General features: G+C 38.8%; 1 protein-coding gene across 5 annotated transcripts in view; it reads right to left on the minus strand.

The window, feature by feature from the left end:
- The window catches only part of myo9ab (myosin IXAb), a 195,399-nt gene that overhangs the window by 158,764 nt on the left and 16,059 nt on the right, over positions 1 to 20,576 (minus strand). Inside the window, exon 1 of one of the 5 annotated variants that reach the window (XM_062063305.1) lies at positions 5,122 to 5,197. The exons of the other annotated variants lie outside the window; for them this stretch is intronic. The gene's annotated coding sequence lies outside the window, so the exon portion shown is untranslated. Of the gene's footprint in view, positions 1 to 5,121; positions 5,198 to 20,576 lie in introns of those variants that run through there. 5 annotated transcript variants of the gene reach the window in all.

Consider the following 20,576-nt stretch of genomic DNA (forward strand, 5'->3'; position numbering starts at 1 on the left):
AAAAAAAAAAAGTCCAATTAAATATCACTTTTCTGCATAACTTAATTCTCTGCCGGCCTCCATCACACTGCTATGTAAACAAAAACCCACTCTGCTTTGTATCAAAGCCTCATCTTCCTGGAGCTGCTGTAATTACCCGTATGTCACTGGAAAGCACGCAGTCACTACCTTCCGAAACCACTGGAATTACTTTGTGGCAGTTCAAGACTCTGGGTGATTTAAAATAGTATTTAAAATCATATTGCTTGTTACAGCTACGTCGTTAAACGTCTTTAAAAAATCATTGAGAAACATTTCACGGCCGCAGTTTGCCTACGTCTATGAATTGACTCCAGAAGTCTGTAACACACATGTTGCAAATGCACTTTTGTGTCGTTGTGTTACTTTCAAATATTGTTCAACGACATCACCGTCCAGCTATTGATTTAAGAGCCCCACCCTGCTATACAATCAGCTACCAAGGGAGCATCTGTTTCCATGGTTACCGCTGTGATATAAATCAATTTGAGGCACTGGTCCTTTAAAAGCCACACTCACTTGTGACCACTGAACATGGATAATCGTATCCACTTTGTTGTATTCTCTCTTTGTATTATTTTCACATATTCATATCATATTCCATGTGTGATTATGATATAACAACGTGAATAAAGTTCCCATGTGTGATTATGATTATAACAATGTGAATAAAGTATATGCGTCACTGTTTCTGATTCCCATCAAGATGCTGATTATGAGAGAAGCATCACTATGAAAACGGTAATAAAGAGGTTAAACACGCAGCTAAGTGATGTCATCAATGGTGGCTTTGGGGTGGGCGGAGCTTAAGGTGTGGCTAATGCCTCCAACGTTTTCATTGATCTTCCAGTTTCTAGTACATGTTTGAGCCTTTGTGGGCCAATAATCAATATCAGCATTAAAACAATGAATACAGGGTAGAGCTCTGCATAATATGATTTTTAAAAAGTTATCATTGATATTATTATATTATCATAGTTAAGAGTGTATAAAAAAAATAGATTTTCAAATTAATAGCGATTCTTATTAATTAATAAAAATTACAAATTAAAATAATTTTTATTTTATTTTTTTTCAATCTGTCCTGTCCTGGCTAATCATTTTGTTGATGTAACTTATGTTGGATACTTGTCCTGTTGCCTTATTTGTATTTGACTTTATTACATGAAATGGATGGATGGATGGAAATGTTTGGGAGGCATTTTATCAAACAAAACCAGTTTTCTTTTATGTAATATAAAAATTGATCAGAACTGTCTCTCTATTTTATGAAGGAATTTAGTTAATCATAGAACTGGCATCCAATGTTTTAAAATGTATTGATTTTGAATCCAGAATCGTTTTGAATCCAGAATCAAATCTGAATCGAATCATTACTCCCAAGAATCGAATCGCATCATGTGGTGCCCAAAGATTCATTTAGTTTTTGCTTTCTTGCTAACATTTTGACCAGGTTTTTGTATATCGTCTCAGTTACGACTCGGCCAAACACGGTGCGTAACAGACTACTCGGTTTCAGTGTTGCCAACTCCTTAGCAAGGAAAGTAACTATTGGCTGTCCTAAAAGTTGCTAGATGACGTCATTAACTAATTTGCATAATTGATGGTAATGGTTGCTGTAGGAGAGATACAAAAGTGAGGTTAAAACAATGATCATTGTGATTAAAACTGCAGATTACCTATCTTCTTTTGATTATTAGCTGTTGTTTTTAATACATCTTGTTAGCGAATCAAATTTGATTAAAATAATGGAGGATTGTGATATTCACTAACGAACAATACCTAATGACTGGCTCATTAACATGAACGATGGAATTGGGACGTTGCAGTGATTATATATTAGCTTGACATGACAGTGAAGAAATATTTACATCTCGCTATTTAAACCAAGGCGCAAACAGTGGCAGCTTTGAGCTAGCTTGTGAAATGTTCAACTTTTGTCACAGAGAGACACATACATGCAGACGATTTCGAGGTGAATAAGTGACTGAAGCTGTGTACAGTAGGCAAATCAAGTTACCTTATTTTTCGGACTATAAGGAACACTTCAAAGCCTTTCATTTTCTCAAAAATCGACAGCGAGGCTTATAACCCGGTGCGCCTAATGTACGGAATCATTTTGGTTGTGCCTACCGACCTCGAAGCTATTTTATTTGGTATATGGTGTAACGATAAGTGTGACCAGTAGATGGCAGTCACACATAAGAGATACATGTAGACTGCAATAAGACGCCAGTAAATAACACCAAAACTTTAAATGTTCCAATGAGAATATAGAACATTCCACACGGTGCTCAAAAATCCGTCAAAATGTTTTAGTACGACTATGGTAAGCTATTGTCGCCGCATTACGGCTACCATAGTCAGACGTACTGGGCTTTAACATACGAGTATTATGTGGTATTATGTGTATAAAAAAACACAAAATGGCACCTCTTAGCAGACTTTATCTGGTATTTTGTTTTGCAATAGTATGCAAAACCAGCTTTTCTTACCTTCTGGTACCTGCTGATGTGTATTTGGGACATGTGTAAGTCCTGAAAATTTGCGCGTGTCCGCCATTGTACCCCATGCCGACGCCGCAGTCAATAAGATTCTTCTTTTTCTCTATCTTCTTGTTGTGGGGCATTTATCCTCCACTGTTGCCATTTCTAATATAAAGTAGCGTAAAGTTCTAACTTATATCTGTCAGTAGACTCGCTATGGAAGCGCTAAAGGTTTATATCATTCACCCACGAAACTTTCGTTTTTAGAGAGTTCCGGTCGGATGGGTTTTCACGGGACACATTTCTGGCGTTGTTGTTGCACTAGTGAGCCACGGATCAGGAGATGCTGCTCCGGTATTGATTTAAGTAAAGTCTGAATGTAGACCAGTGTGCCGTGAGATACGGTCTGCTGTGCCGTGGGAGATTTTGTAATTTTACCTATTTGGGTTAAAAATATTTTTTTGCAAACCAGTAATTATAGTCTGCAAATTATGTGTTGTGGTTGAGCTAGGCCAGGGGTCGGCAACCCGTGGCTCCGAAGCCGCATTCGGCTCTTTGACCACTCTGATGCGGCTCAGCTGCATACTTGCCGATCCTCCCGATTTTCCCAGCATACTTGCCGACCCTCCCAATTTTCCCAGGAGACTTACGGATCTCAGTGCCTCTCCTAGAAATCCCCGAGGCAAATATTCTCTGATAAGGGCGTGCCCTAATGGCACTGCATTTATTGTCCTCTATAGCCTGTACAAACAGCGTGCCAGCCCGGCCACATGTTGTATGTAGCTTTTACTTGCACACGTAGGAGACAGCAAGGCATACTTGGTCAACAGCCACACAGCTTACACTGACAGTGGCCATATAAACAACTTGTTACGTTACAAATATGCGCCACACTGTGAACCCACACCAAAAAAGAATGACAAACACATTTCTGGAGAACCTCCGCACCGTAACACAACATAAACACAACACAACAAATACCCAGAATCCCATGCAGCCGTAACTCTTCCAGTCTACATTATACACCCCCCTACCACCAAACCCCGTTCACCTCAACCGACGCACGGAGTGTGTGTGGGGGGGGGGGCTTGATGTGTGGCGGGGTTTGGTAGAAACAGGTCGGTAGTTGCCAGGTTCCAATTTGCTTCCTTTTTTAAAAGCTAACAGCTAACTAGCCTCCACGGTGCAAAGGCGCTTTGAAGTCAGTAATTCCCGCCTCCATGCCGGCGAATAAACTGTTTCTTACAAGTATCATTATTGCTGCACGACGAGGAATAGCTAAACATGCCATGCTACACACCGTAGGAGGATATGCTAACCGCAAGCTAGCGCTCTTGAACGTAAACAAATGTGGGCGGATCGATATAAACAGCAAGAGTAATGATACCAAGTATAATATCATTATTTGGCCGGTAATACAATGGTTAGATCGATAGTTTTTACTTAAAAAAAAATTTTTTAGTTTGTTTTTTTATTGTTTAGAAACTCATGAAGTAAGTCCTTGGAAACAGGAGGACTTTAAGGGCAAAAACTAAAGGATTTCAATCAGAGCCAGTATTAAGAAACGATATTGATATTGTTACATCGCCATACTGTGTTTATGTTTGATTGTAATTGTGATCAAAAATGTAATCACTCAATGATCTTGAAATTCTGAAGTACAGTATCAGCATTGTTATGAGCGATGCTACCCCTGTTGTCAGGAGCTGGAACGCAGCTTAGCGGCGTGACCCTAAGGATGCAGAGAAGGGTGGCAGATGGTGAGTAAAATAATGTTATTTATTATTAACAAAAGTTGCATTCACACGGAGAGGAGAAAAGAACAGAAAACGGAAAAACAAAAGAAGGCGAGTGCACCAGCAAATGCACAAGACACGCAACTTATCTTATATCGGGAACAACAGGTGTACATGAAGCAATGTGCAGAAATGAAATAAGAGACTGATTGGAAACTGGGTAAAGGTGTGTCCCTGTTGCCAATCAGGCAGCAGGTGTGGAAGCCTGTAAATACTACAAAATAAGGGTACAGGACAGGAACTAAAATACCACACACAGAGAAAAAGCAAACAAAAAGTCCAAAACAGTTACAAGGTTGTAACTACTTGGTATTGGATCGATACCCACATTTGTAGTATTACCCAAAACTAATGTAAAGTCCATCCATCCATTTTCTACCGCTTATTCCCTTCGGGGTCGCGGGGGCGCTGGAGCCTATCTCAGCTACAATCGAACGGAAGGCGGGGTACACCCTGGACAAGTCGCCACCTCATCGCAGGTATCCAAACAAAATAATTATAAGTGTTTTATTATATTTTAACAGAAATATAAATAGCAACATGTTACAACAGAATGTAGCCAAATATTAACAGTAAATTAACAAGTAGATTAATAATAGTTCAACAAAAAAATAACACCCCTGGAAATGAGGCAATGTTACCTCATACATCAGCAACTAAATTAAGAGCCTTTGTAACTCCTTTTCAAATGTTTCATTATCTTTTACATAAGAAATAATATATCATTATCGCAGGAAACTGCAATATATATATATCACGATATAGATTTTAGGCCGTATCGCCCATCGCTAGTGTGAGTGTGTGTTTATTTGTGTGGTTACCAGCCATGTGTCCTCAAATGAGACAATGATGACGTGAGCCGGGACTGGGAATAACTAAAAGGACCATGAAGCTGCCACCTCTGTGTTTAAGAAAAGCAGAAGATGAGGAAATGAAATGAAAAATGTGTGTTTTATATTTAGCAGCAAACATTTCAAAGCTCGCAAACACATCATAAAGCATCAAACCTTTTTAAATGGCTCAAAGTCTCTAATTAGTCGTGTTTTGGGACTTGACTTGAGGTTCTACTAAGGGGTCAGTTAGAACTCTCTAGTGCATTTTTCTCCGTGGCGGGACAGGAATTGGGGAACAGCTGCAGGCAAATATGTGGATGACCTCATTGCTGCCAAACGCCAGGGCTGCATTTGGTGTCCACGGCGTGACAACGCAAACGTAAAAATACATTTACAGGCTGTATTGCGCGAGGTGTGGCATTCGCTGGAAAGCCATATAAGATGGACCGTAGGTCACAATGAGTCAGACCAATCTGAGGATGCGTGTGGTTTTCCTTGATGACGTCATCGAGGGATTTGCAATATTGCCCCTGACACATTTGCAAAAAAGTATATTTGAGAAGAAAACATTAAAAACAGAACACTGTAGCGTCCTGGCAGATGGAGTAATCTGTAATTTCCGACTGTCTATGAGGCCTTGAATATATATATACATTTTTATATATATAATAATATATATATATATATACACTACCGTTCAAAAGTTTGGGGTCACCCAAACAATTTTGTGGAATAGCCTTCATTTCTAAGAACAAGAATAGACTGTCGAGTTTCAGATGAAAGTTCTCTTTTTCTGGCCATTTTGAGCGTTTAATTGACCCCACAAATGTGATGCTCCAGAAACTCAATCTGCTCAAAGGAAGGTCAGTTTTGTAGCTTCTGTAACGAGCTAAACTGTTTTCAGATGTGTGAACATGATTGCACAAGGGTTTTCTAATCATCAATTAGCCTTCTGAGCCAATGAGCAAACACATTGTACAATTAGAACAATGGAGTGATAGTTGCTGGAAATGGGCCTCTATACACCTATGTAGATATTGCACCAAAAACCAGACATTTGCAGCTAGAATAGTCATTTACCACATTAGCAATGTATAGAGTGTAGGGATGTCCGATAATGGCTTTTTGCCGATATCCGATATTCCGATATTGTCCAACTCTTTAATTACCGATACCGATATCAACCGATATATGCAGTCGTGGAATTAACACATTATTATGCCTAATTTGGACAACCATGTATGGTGAAGATAAGGTACTTTTTAAAAAAAATAATAAAATAAGATAACTAAATTAAAAACATTTTCTTGAATAAAAAAGAAAGTAAAACAGTATAAAAACAGTTACATAGAAACTAGTAATTAATGAAAATGAGTAAAATTAACTGTTAGAGGTTAGTACTATTAGTGGACCAGCAGCACGCACAATCATGTGTGCTTACAGACTGTATCCCTTGCAGACTGTATTGATATATATTCATATATAATGTAGGAACCAGAATATTGATAACAGAAAGAAATGGGGGGAGGGAGGTTTTTTGGGTTGGTGCACTAATTGTAAGTGTATCTTGTGTTTTTTATGTTGATTTAATAAAAATAAATAAAAAATAAAAATAAAAAAAACCGATACAGATAATAAAAAAAACGATACCGATAATTTCCGATATTACATTTTAACGCATTTATCGGCCGATATTATCGGACATCCCTAATAGAGTGTATTTCTTTAAAGTTAAGACTAGTTTAAAGTTATCTTCATTGAAAAGTACAGTGCTTTTCCTTCAAAAATAAGGACATTTCAATGTGACCCCAAACTTTTGAACGGTAGTGTATATATATATAAAAAGTATTTTTTATATATATAATTATTTTTTTTTACATTTTTTTATCGGCCATCCCTACGTTCAAGGCCTCACAGACAGTCGGAAATTACAGAAGACTCCATCTGCCAGGACGCTACAGTGTTTTAATTATGTATGTATATATATATATACACACACACACACACACACACACACACACACACACACACACACACACACACACACACACACACACACACACACACACACACACACACACACACACACACACACACACATATTTTTTTTTTAAATGTTTTTTTGGAGGGGGGATGGGAAGAAACCGGAAGTTACGAAGCAAGGTTAGTTGCATGAACAAAGATACTGACACTCTGATAACCTACCAAAACAAGAATTGATCACTGAGCAATGGAAGTGACATGCTAACAACCAATCGCTTAACAGTATCATGTTAGGTTGCACCATCTTGTTGTCTGGTGGTTGATTCTTTGCATGGAGAGAGAAGAGAAAGTAAAAATGAAGAAATTGTGGTTAAAACAGGAAAAATCACCTAGACAGTATGGCAGTTTTTTTTATTTTTTTTTTATTTTTTTTACATCTTTTCTTTTCAACCCTCGTTCGTTCACTATTCGGGTATACGGAAACAACATGTAGGAACTAAAGTGCAGGGCTGTATAAATGAAATCAATTACAAAACATAACAAAGTTGCTACTTTAAAATAATAGTAATTTGGTCCAATAATAATTACTGCATAACGTAAATTCCTTTCCATACTTAAATAAGAATAATAGACCAAATTAAATGTTACACAAACAGTAACTTCCTGGCACTAAGCCTGCAGAAAAGAGTTCTTAGGTTTCTCTATATTTACATGTACAGGCTTTACACTATTTTGTTACACTTTATTAAGCATTTCTTACATATTCCTTTTTTTTGCACCTTCATTTTAAGAGGTTATTGTTTAGTGTTCAATGTGAATTTACAATTGTGTTCACATTGTTTTGACTGTTTTCCATGCTTGTGTTGACATTTCCTTTCCTTTTTGCCTTGATAGCGAAGGGGATTAAAACCAGAGGAAGGTTACATTTGGAATAAAATAAAGTTTACTTAAATTATTGTAATTTATTTTCAATTTATTTCAATTTATTATATTTTTCTCCCTGTCCTTATTTTCGATAAGTCATAAAAAATATCAATAATTATCGATATTGACCGATATAAAACGCTTATATCAGGATACAGTTTTTAGCCGTATCCCCCAGCCCTACTTGAACGTGACAGTTTATCGGTTTTTCGATGCGTTCACACTTGCCTCACTCAGGCAGTCTCGGTCCTCCTTTCTGGTCCTGGACTGAGTTCACATTCAACCAAAGAAACCAAACTAGACCAGCAAGCGGACTTAAGACCAAGATTAGAAGCGTAAACACACCCTGAGTCATCATAAAGATGACTCAAAGACGCAATGCAGGAAGACAACCCAGCCTGCTGGAGGTCTGGGACTTCCCAGCTAAGGCCACTTAGCAAAACCGCTGACTAAACTCCAAAGGCCACTGGGACAACTTGGCGCTTTTAACTATGAAATGTCTGACTGCACAACTTGGAAACGTGAGATGAGTTTGGTGCGTCCAAGACGTTCACCGACAGACCAGAGGAATCTGCAAGGTCTGTTTAGCTGGATTGTTGCCTGGGCCGCAGTCCAACACGCTCCAGGAGAGGAGAGAGAGAAGATGGTCAGACAGAAAGAATGATCGTAGAGCCTCATGACGACAACAAGCTCCACCTCGGACACACAACATTAACCTTCAGAGGACTTGTTGTTGTTGCTTTCTTTGGACTAGTTTGCTGCTGTAATGTCAGCATAAAGTTGTTGTTCATTAGCGGTTCTTTGGCAGCAAAGCCTTCAAAGAGCCAATCAAGGTCCTCCTTTTTCTGCTTTTCCCCTCACACAAAACAACACTGTGGTCTCTTTCACTTCCACCTCAGCGGTCACTTCCTGTGCGGGCCATCGCACTTCCTCTTTGTCTTGTGAGTCACTCTAGGCCGAGCGTGAGCGGAACTAGCAACAAACTAAGCTACGAATGGGGCTACCTCAAGATGGTTTGTAGCTGATATATGTCCGCAGCGGGAAATGGGAGGCGGACAACAAGTCCAAATGAATCAATAAATATCAATATATCAATAAAATAATGCGCACATGCCAACCTTGAAGAAATGGTATCAGTATCAGCCCATGATATGTCAAAAGGCATTAATAAATCATGTTCTTTTCAAATACCTTTATAACTGATAACAGTAGTTCAGCCGGGATATACTCATTTCAAAGTTAGATTTACAGCCCCGAAATATTGTTATTGTTTTCATTCCGATGCACCGTCCACCGTTTAATCAAATAGAAAGTCTGTGAGTGTGTCACATCCAGGTTGCCAGTTACACACCGCCATCTTCGTTGAGCTACTGCCACTGGTAAAGTTACTAAACATGTCAGACCTTAGTCAATTTAAAAGGCGTCGTTACGATTCTCAACTTATTCATGACAAAACCAGGAACAAAACGAGGATTTGTATCGGGGATGCCTTTGAAAGATGGAGACGATTGAAGGCGGAGAAGATTTTTTCATTTGACGCCAAACTTGCTAATTTCCTCCTTGATAGGTAAGTCAGGCATTTACCTTTTCTTATTACTTGTAATAAATGGAAATAGACATTTGGTATGTAAACTATATTGTCCAATACAGTCTATGACCTTGTCTAACAAAGCTAGTATGTTCGTGCAACAAATGCTTAGCATGCTAGCCAGGTCAATGACACATCGACATATAGGCTAACGGGGGAAATATATGCCCGTTAGCCTGTATGTCGATATGTCATCCAACTGACAGAGCAAAATATATTTTGGACAAATAAAACCTATGTGGATATGGGTAGTGTCAGTGCCTATTTTGTTCTCAGTATGCTGATATGCTGAGAAAGTGCGTTCCAGCATTAGCACGGCTAATTGGGGTTTCTGGTACTGTCTGTATGTGCATCAAACACATGTAGGGTGGCATTTGCTTGCCACAATATAATGCATGACAAGTAATGATTTTCCACTATGTGTAATGACATGGTAGTAGGCTATATGATTTATGCGTAACATGTTTTTTGCGTAACGTGGGTTGTCTCATAGAATTGCACTGAAAGATGGTGATGTGCCTAAATGGAAGAGAATGCAGTGTGTCAGGTTGGATGCAATATGGAGTTATGCTGAACGAAATTTAGCAGTCATTTTACTGTTGGCCTTGGCTTGCCATCAAAGTAGACCTATGCAAAATATAATATATTATATATAATTATTTTGATGACGGTCCGTGCGGTCAAACTAGACATTTTAGCAAGGTGATGCCAACAATCTATCCTGACTCCCGACGAAAATATTAATATATTGAAATATATTGAAAATAGGTCTCACTCTGTGCATCGCTCTCAACACCTGAATGTCTTCATTTAACAATCAAATTAACTGAACGCATTGAGCCCTTTTTTCAGTTGTTCACAATCTTTGTTTTGGTGGGCGGAGAGCAGGACTGGCGGCTTTACACACACAGGAAACATGAACCCCCCCCACCCCGGACTCGCGACTCGCTAGTGAGAAGTGCCGCAAAGTAACAAAAATTAAGAGGAAAAAATATGGTTATGTCCCGTTATGCCAAATGCCCTGTTGTGGCAATATTACAGCTTCAAACCAGATGGGCAATATGAGCCCATCAACAAGGATGTACAAGCGAGAATGCGGTGACAAAAACAAAACAAAAAACTAGTTTTTCTAACACAAAAAAAAAAAGCTTTTTAAGATGTTCAATATTTATTTAAGTTACATTTTTGCTTATAGGAATGAGAGTCCATTTTATTTTTTGTTTATTTATAAAGGAAAACTAACAGTTATTTACCTTCCAATTACAGTACAATGGTAAACAACTTTACAGTAGAGGAATAATAGTTCATATTCTTTTCAATGGTTACATGCAATATTTGTATATATTATGATTACATTACTGCGATGAGGTGGCCACTTGTCCAGGGTGTACCCCGCCTTCCGCCCGATTGTAGCTGAGATAGGCTCCAGTGCCCCCCGCGACCCCGAAGGGAATAAGCAGTAGAAAATGGATGGATGGATGATTACATTACATTATAATCACTGTATAATTTGTATCGGTTATTTCTTTAGTTAAAGAGCATGATGTAGACAAAAGATCTGAGTCTGTCTGCATCAAGCCGGGAAGAATAAAAGCATTTCGCCCCCCTGCTTTCTCCGTCATGACTATTAATAGCATCACTTGTCTATAAAATTGTTTTAAGTTCACCTCTGCATAACATTGTATCCTTATTAACGTAAAAAAAAAACAAAGAAAAAAGAATGAATTATGGATCTACTTACAACAAAGCATTAACTTTAACATTGTTTTTTAGTCTGTAATGAAAATATTTCAAGTGCATCAATTTGCCTTAAAATAAAAACTTGTTAAACTATAACATGTTTTGACCAACTCGAACCATTTGATACTGAAAAAAACTCAATAAATAATAATACATTGAAATGGATTAGCAACATTAAAGGCCTACTGAAACCCACTACTACCGACCACGCAGTCTGATAGTTCATATATTAATGATGAAATCTTAACATTGCAACACATGCCAATACGGCCGGGTTAACTTATAAAGTGCAATTTTAAACTTCCCAGGAAACTTCCGCTTGAAAACGTCGCGGTATGATGACGTATGCGCGTGACGTCACGAGGTCAAGGGAAGTGTTTGGACCCAATTCAAATACCTCTGTTTTCTTCGACAAAATTCCACAGTATTCAGGACATCTGTGTTGGTGAATCTTTTGCAATTTGTTTAATGGACAATGGAGACTGCAAATAAGAAAGTTGTAGGTGCGATCGGTGGAGCGGCGGACTACAGCAACACCAACACCAGGAGGTTGTGTTGTGTTTTGAGCAGGATAGCAGACGCACTACAGTGAGTAAGCCCGCCGCCGCATCTAAGTTAGCTTCTGTTTTTTTAGCTTCGCCAAGCTGAATATTATTAATCGTGTATTTACATGTTCATGGTTTAATAGTATTTTTGATATTCTGTCTATCCATCCAGTCAGGGTATTTTTTTATTTAGTTTCTATCTGCATTTGAGACTGATGCTGTCACGTTGGCTACGTAGCTAGGTTAGCTTCTATTTTTTTAGCTTCGAAAAGCTGAATATTATTAATCGTGTATTTACATGTTCATGGTTTAATAGTATTTTTGATCTTCTGTCTATCCATCCAGTCAGGGTTTTTTTTTAATTTAGTTTCTATCTGCATTTGAGACTGCTATGCTATCACGTTGGCTACGTAGCTAGGTTAGCTTCTATTTTTTTTAGCTTCGAAAAGCTGAATATTATTAATCGTGTATTTACATGTTCATGGTTTAATAGTATTTTTGATCTTCTGTCTATCCATCTAGTCAGGGTTTTTTTTAATTTAGTTTCTATCTGCATTTGAGACTGATGCTATCACGTTGGCTACGTTGCTAGGTTAGCTTCTATTTTTTTAGCTTCGCAAAGCTGAATATTATTAATCGTGTATTTACATGTTCATGGTTTAATAGTATTATTGATCTTCTGTCTATCCATCCAGTCAGGGTTTTTTTTTATTTAGTTTCTATCTGCATTTGAGACTGCTATGCTATCACGTTGGCTACGTTGCTAGGTTAGCTTCTATTTTTTTAGCTTCGCAAAGCTGAATATTATTAATCGTGTATTTACATGTTCAGTCACTGTGAATGTCCATTTCGCGTTCTCGACTCTCATTTTCAAGAGGATATAGTATCTGAGGTGGTTTAAAATACAAATCTGTGATCTACAATAGAAAAAGAAGAGAGTGTGGAATCCAATGAGCCAGCTTGTACCTAAGTTACGGTCAGAGCGAAAAAAGATACGTCCATCACTGCCTCTCAAGTCCTTCACTGTAACGTTCCTCATCTACGAATCTTTCATCCTCGCTCAAATTAATGGGGTAATCCTCACTTTCTCAGTCCGAATCTCTCTTGCTCCATTGTAAACAATGGGGAATTGTGAGGAATACTAGCTCCTGTGACGTCACGCTACTTCCGGTACAGGCAAGGCTTTTTTTTATCAGCGAGCAAAAGTTGCGAACTTTATCGTCGATTTTCTCTACTAAATCCTTTCAGCAAAAATATGGCAATATCGCGAAATGATCAAGTATGACACATAGAATGGATCTGCTATTCCCGTTTAAATAAAAAAAATTCATTTCAGTAGGCCTTTAACTCAGGAGCACAATATATACAATTAACCTGCACAAAGACAAAAATAAATAAAATATTTTGTCTTCCTTCACTCGTTATTTTCGCAGTTCTTTGCATTTATACGTATAAAATATAAAAATCGCAAATCCAATCAGAATCACAATTAGGCATTTTTCTCAAAAATTGCACATCCCTAAGTCACACACATCACACTTCTGAGCAAACAGTCCTGCTTCATCATTATTTTTGGGCTTCAAAGCAGACGCCGGCCCCAGTCATCATTCTGCAGGTTGCCATGGCAACAGCCCTGGCTCAGTCACCCTTTCTCGTCCCCAATGGCGATGCTGTACTGATCACACATGAGCATCGTGCAGACAGGGAAATCCTTTGGATGTTTGATGTTGAGTTAAAAACAAGGCACTGGTGTTACGTTCCAAAACCGTGCTGACGACATGTGGCTGGCATGTATATATTTATGTGTGTGTATATATACAGTACACATACATCTACAGTATATGTGTTTAAATATTGTGCTCCCTACGCATCTTAATGTGTGTGTGAGAGAGAGAGAGAGAGAGAGAGAGAGAGAGAGAGAGAGAGAGAGAGAGAGAGAGAGAGAGAGAGAGAGAGAGAGAGAGAGAGAGAGAGAGAAAAAGTATCAATGACATGGATTAAGTACACTCCATTTAGTTCCAAGAATGCATCCATTTAGCACATCTCTCGCAAGGATGCGCCTCGGGGCACGACGACTCAACAGACACACACCATCATCATCATCATCATCATCATCTTCTTCTTCAAGCTGTGCGGAGAAAAGCTCATCATGTCGTGAACATGTATCCATCTCTTTTAACATGTCAGCATTCCAACCTAACAACGCTCTGTCATGAATAATGTGCAGCCTCCTCATCAATAAGTCATCGATTTAAAGCACGTGTGCGCGTCCAGTACGGATTTACATGGTTAACAAAAGTACAAAATAACAAACTGAAAAATACGCACTGAGCTCCTCTACACAGTAAGTACTAGTGTTGTACCAATACCAAAATGTATTTCGACACTTTGATACTGTTCAAAATAAAGGGGACGACATAAAATTTCAATATTGCCTTTATCTTAACAGAAAATCTTAATGATACATTAAACATATGTTTCTTATTGCAATTAAGGAATAATGCTGTCATTTAATAAAATAGTGAATATACTAGACAACTTGTCTTTTAGTAGTAAGTAAGCAAACAAAGGTTCCTAATTTGGCTGCTGACGTATGCAATAACATATTGTCATTTTTTTATTCTATTATTTTGTCAAAATTATGAGGGACAAGCTGTATAACATCTATCTTTTAGTTGTACTATTATTGGTCTACTTGTTCATTTACTGTTAACATCTGCTTACTTCCTGTTTTAACATGTTCTATCTAGACTTCTGTTAAAATGTCATAATCACTTATTCTTCTGTTGTTTGATATTTTACATAGGTTTTGGGTGATCATAAGATATCGATGTAATCATTGCAGTATCGACTATATATGGCTCTTGTACTTGTTACAATAGATGTTTGTACAGATCCACCCATTTGTTTACATTCAGGAGCGCTAGGTTGCTGTTAGCGGTTAGCTATTGTATCCTCTTACGGTGTGTAGTGAAGTTAAAGTTAAAGTTAAAGTACCAATGATTGTCACACACACACTAGGTGTGGTGAAATTTGTCCTCTGCATTTGACCCATCCCCTTGGGGAGCAGTGGGCAGCAGCGGCGCCGCGCCCGGGAATCATTTTGGTGATTTAACCCCCAATTCCAACCCTTGATGCTGAGTGCCAAGCAGGGAGGTAATGGGTCCCATTTTTATAGTCTTTGGTATGACTCGGCTGGGATTTGAACTCCAACCTACCGATCTCAGGGCGGACACTCTAACCACTAGTGAAGCATGTTTAGCTATTCCTCGTCCTGCAGTGATGATACTTGCAAGAAACTTACTTTATTTGTCGCCATGGAGGTGAGGATTAATGATTTAGAAGTAGCTAAAACATTGTGGAGGTCATTAGCCGCTAGCTGGCTGTGTTTTAAAGCACCGCTTGCAGAGTGGTGATTCGGTGTTTATAGCTTCACATTTATCGTTGGTTGTGAAGCCAAAATACATCCATCCTCCCTATTTTGTCTCCACACCATTTCTGCTTGTAATGTTCTGTGTGTGTGTTGACTCACATGCGCCTTGGCTCATAATACCATGCAATGTCACCATGACGCACCATCATGCAAATGAAGAAAAAAAAGTAACACTATTTTTCAAAGGCACCTTTTTTAATTAATTAGTACCGCAGTACATTATTAGTACCACTATACCATACAACCCTATTAAGTACAGAAAAAGTCACCTTGCCAGTATGGCAGCTTTTTGGATTTTTTTAAAAAGGGACCGTAGTCAGACCAATGTGATCTGTAAATGATGCAAGGCGCTTGTACTCATTAGGACCGGTAATACCGCACCACCTCAGCCGCGCTCACCCTTTAGAGTACAGCTGTAACTTCCTGGCACTAAACCTGCAGAAAATAGTTATTTTCAGGTTTCTCTATGTATACATTTTCACACTTTGCACTATTTTGTTTCACTTTATTAACCATTTCTTACATATTCATTATTTTTGCGCCTTTATTTTTCATTTTGTAACTGTTCAAAGTGATGGTTGTGTTGACATTTCCTTTCTGCCTTGATAGCTGAGGGGATTATATTTAGAGGAAGGATACATTTGGAAAAAAAAAAAGGTTTACATTTAATATATTTGTTCACCGGGTCCTTATTTTCGATAGGTCATAAAAAAATATCTACAGATATAAAACACTTAAATTGTGATACAGTTTTCAGCAACATCGTCCAGCCCTCGTTGATCGGTACTAGAATTGGCAGGATAAAACCCTGATGATCTCTTGTTTAGAGTATCAAAAATAAGGATTTTATGGGTGCATTTTTTCCCCCCGATATTTTGCCATTTATTGGGGGTCGGAAAACGAGGTAACAATTTCAATTTCCTTGATTTCTAAGAGTTTCTAAATGCGGCAATTTGAACATCTACCAGTGTCCCAGAACTATTTGTTTGATTTCAGTGTAGGGCTGGGCAATATGGCCAAAAACTGTATCACTATATAATGAATGTGCAAAAATAATGAATATGTAAGAAATGCTTAATAAAGTGTAACAAAATGGTGAAAAGTGTGAAAATGTAAACATAGAGAAACCTGAGAAGAACCACTGTATTTTTCGGAGTATAAGTCGCTCCGGAGTATAAGTCGCACCGGCCGAAAATGCATAATAAAGAAGGAAAAAAACATATATAAGTCGCACTGGAGTATAAGTCGCATTTTTGGGGGAAATTTATTTGATAAAACCCAACACCAAGAATAGACATTTGAAAGGCAATTTAACATAAATAAAGAATAGTGAACAACAGGCTGAATAAGTGTACGTTATATGACGCATAAATAACCAACTGAGAACGTGCCTGGTAGGTTAACGTAACATATTATGGTAAGAGTCATTCAAATAACTATAACATATAGAACATGCTGTACGTTTACCAAACAATCTGTCACTCCTAATCACTAAATCCCATGAAATCTTAGACGTCTAGTCTCTTACGTGAATGAGCTAAATAATATTATTTGATATTTTACGGTAATGTGTTAATAATTTCACACATAAGTCGCTCCTGAGTATAAGTCGCACCCCCGGCCAAACTATGAAAAAAACTGCGACTTATAGTCCGAAAAATACGGTACTTTCTGCAGGTTTAGTGCCAGGAAGTTACAGCTGTGCTCTAAAAGGTGAGCGCGACTAAGGTGGTGCGGTCTTGGTGGGGACGAGCGCCTCGCATCATTTACAGACCACATTGGTCTGACTACAGTCTTTTTGAAAGAATCCCAAAAACTGCCATATTGTCGAGGTAACCTTTCCTGTTTTATCCACAATTTCTTCATTTTGACTTTCTCGTCTCACTCCATGCCAAGAATCAACCGGCAGACAACAAGATGGCGCAACCAATCTTAATAGTTGATACTGTTACCAATTCGCTGTTAGCGTGTCGCTCCCACTGATCAGTGATCACTTCTTGCGGTGTTCGGCTACCAGAGAGCAACTGCCTTTGTACATGCACCAACCTTGCTTCGTAACTTCCGCTTTCTTCCAAAGAAAAAAAACAAAAAAACAAAAAAGTTTTATCGAACGCATTTTTTATTGATATCGATTACGTGTTTATCGCGGTACATAGGTATCCTTTTATCGCCCAGCCCTACCTCAGTGGTGAGTGCAAGACATTCTGCTCATGGCCACAATCGAGCGTACAAGTCAGGTCACAAAGGGAATAAATGCCTCTCAGCACAAACAAACAAACAAAGAAGTGAGCTGCAGCACCACTTTAGAACATAATATCCATCACAATATTTGATGAAACACTTCAACTGTTGTGGAACAAGCGGTTGTCCTCACAATGTCCTTTTACACACAGAGTGTATGATGGCGATGGAGCTGCGTCGTGCAGATGCCGCCACCCCTCCCCCCGTCTTCTTCCAGCCACCAAATCCACTTAGTGGCCGGTGTGTGTGATTGTTTTCTCCCCAGAAGCAGCTGCTGCTCTCCGTCCTCCTTCCTTCCTCCCTCCCCTTCTCTTATTCCCGCCAATCAACCGCCGGTCCATCACACTTCCAACCTCTTTCAGTAACGAGCTGCACAACCCTTCCATTTGTCCAAATGTGGGACACAAAAACAGGACAATTGGGGCAAAAGCCTCCTATTGGAATAGGCTGATTATTACATGATGGTTATGATGCAATCAATCAGTGGAGATTACGCGGTGCGCCTGCTGTCATAATCCATTATATAAATATGATTGGTTAGGATCAGAATTAAAAAATGATGCATAAACATGGACCTAAGAGTGTGTATGAAACATGTTTTGCATTTATTTAAATTAATTAACACAACTTCATTGTGCTCACCTTGACAACAAAAAAACACTCAGCCTTTCCAGTGGGACGTTTCAGCACCATGGTAACAGCAAACGCCACGGCGGAGCCAATAGCCCCTCTGCCTTCGTTGTGGCGGGCCAATCAGAGCGCTCCGTCCGAGGCTCGCGCTACAAAGCAAACGCAGTCGGCTGTCTTGATGATTCGCAGCTCGTGCCGCCGTTGAGGAAGCATTTAATTAACAGGCGAGCTGGACATGACAATAATTAATAACTGTCAGAAAGCACGTTTCACGCTACACGTCCATGCTAGCTAGCGGTACGGCAGCACCAATCCCCCCCCCCCCCCCCCCCCAAACAATGTGAGCCTAGCATCCTTTCATGGACCGTTCCAGTAATGGCCGCCGTTGATTACTGTGGTTAGAGTGAACCACTGGCAGTGATTCACTGTTATGACAGCATTATTGACATTAATATTTTACATTGTTTAAAAAAAGGCTAGGTTGATCAATAAATGGAAGCGGTGCCATGATAAGCAGCAAACAGGTTCTTGGCCCATGCACCACCTCTCCAACTGGAGGTAATCATGTCCGGTTAGAAGAACGAGGCAATACTACATGTGGACTGATAGTGAAAGAAGATCCACATCCAGTCACGTACTTATCTAGTCCCCATTGTTATTATTATTACTATCAAATTGTCCGGACTATAGAGCGCACTATATAAGCCGCACCCACAAAATTTTAGGGAAAACATTTTTGTGCCCTTTATTAGCCACACCGGACTATGAGCCGCAGATATATACGTTGTGAAATGAGTTATTTACACAGAACAATTTTGTGAATGTTTATTTACATACCTTAATTGATACCAAACAGTGTCTGTAACACGGCAGTAAAACGTCTAATCAATCAAACCAGAAGTCATCGTCATGGACCCACTAGCTGCGGAAGCTAGCTCTCCGATCAGCTAAACAGACTCAATAACTCCACGGTGACGTTTTGGTGACTTTGCGAAACACTAACAATACAAATAGAAGGTAGTGTAAGTTAATTATACCAACAAAGACACTTGTAAACATCTTAGCCTATTAGCTAATGCTAATGATGCTATACGAGTAGACCGGTTATGGATGATTAGTAGACAGAACAGCACTTGTGCTTCCGGTAGGGCTGCAACTAATAACTAATTTGATAATCGATTCATCTGTCGATTATTACTTCGATTGATCGATTAATAATTGGATAAAAGAGACAAACTACATTTCTATCCTTTCCAGTATTTTATTGAAAAAAAAACAGCATACTGGCACCATACTTATTTTGATTATTGTTTCTCAGCTGTTTGTAAATGTTGCAGTTTATAATAAATGGTTTATAAAAATTAAAATTAAAATAAATAAATAAATAAAAAAGTTGCCTCTGCGCATGCGCATAGCATAGATCCAACGAATCGATGACTAAATTAATCGCCAACTATTTTTATAATCGATTTTAATCGATTAGTTGTTGCAGTCCTAGCTTCCGGTTCAAAGCTTTAAACTTACAGGAAACACTTGTGGGCATTCACCCAGCTGCACTTGCAGTCAGCCAACTCGTCCAAAAGATGGCGCCATGGCACAAACAATAACACACCATTAAAGTGTCTTTGCATATGTTAAATGAAAACTATTTGCTTTCTGGCCGTCAGTGACGAGCAACCAATAAATCAGACGCACCGTTTAAAAATTTAGAGTACTAATAGTGCTCGCTCAAGTCGACGTCAACATACCTGGTCGACCACTTTTGTCGACATAAAATTCGAGAGCCAAAGGAGTCGTTTCCATAAGAAAAAAGGTCCGTTGTTATTGTTTACTTTATCATTATCGCTAAGCGGCATGCCACGACTACGGTCTAGTTACACCGCATTAAAACATGCACACAGTAACTTCCTCCTACCTTGAAGCTTCAAAATAAAAACATGGCATGGGATTTTACACAACTTGAATTAGTTTTTTGATAGTTAACCACCGGAGGAAAGATTTGTGCACGTACGAAAGCGTTATTACCTCCACTAGGAGGTTACGAGAGTGTAAAGAAAGTGTATCGAGAGTGACGGGATCTATACTTTTGTTGCAGTTTTTTGCTTGTACGTCCAAAAAATCAACCCCTTATCTTCAGTGTTTATGCGACCACAACATCTCTTCAAAAAGTCAACCGTTTTTCTTCAGTGTTTATGCGACCACAACATCTCTTCTAGTCCGTCAACAAACAGCATCTGTCTTTCCTCTGCTGCTCACTGAGGCACACATTGTCCCTCCCCCTCTCTGCTTAGCTGACTGCTGACTTTATTTTTCACGAATATTTGCAGTGGACGTTATGTATGTTGTTCTGTTTACATTT

This window comes from Entelurus aequoreus, linkage group LG11, assembly GCF_033978785.1.
Source record: "Entelurus aequoreus isolate RoL-2023_Sb linkage group LG11, RoL_Eaeq_v1.1, whole genome shotgun sequence".
Classification (NCBI taxonomy): Eukaryota; Metazoa; Chordata; class Actinopteri; order Syngnathiformes; family Syngnathidae; genus Entelurus; species Entelurus aequoreus.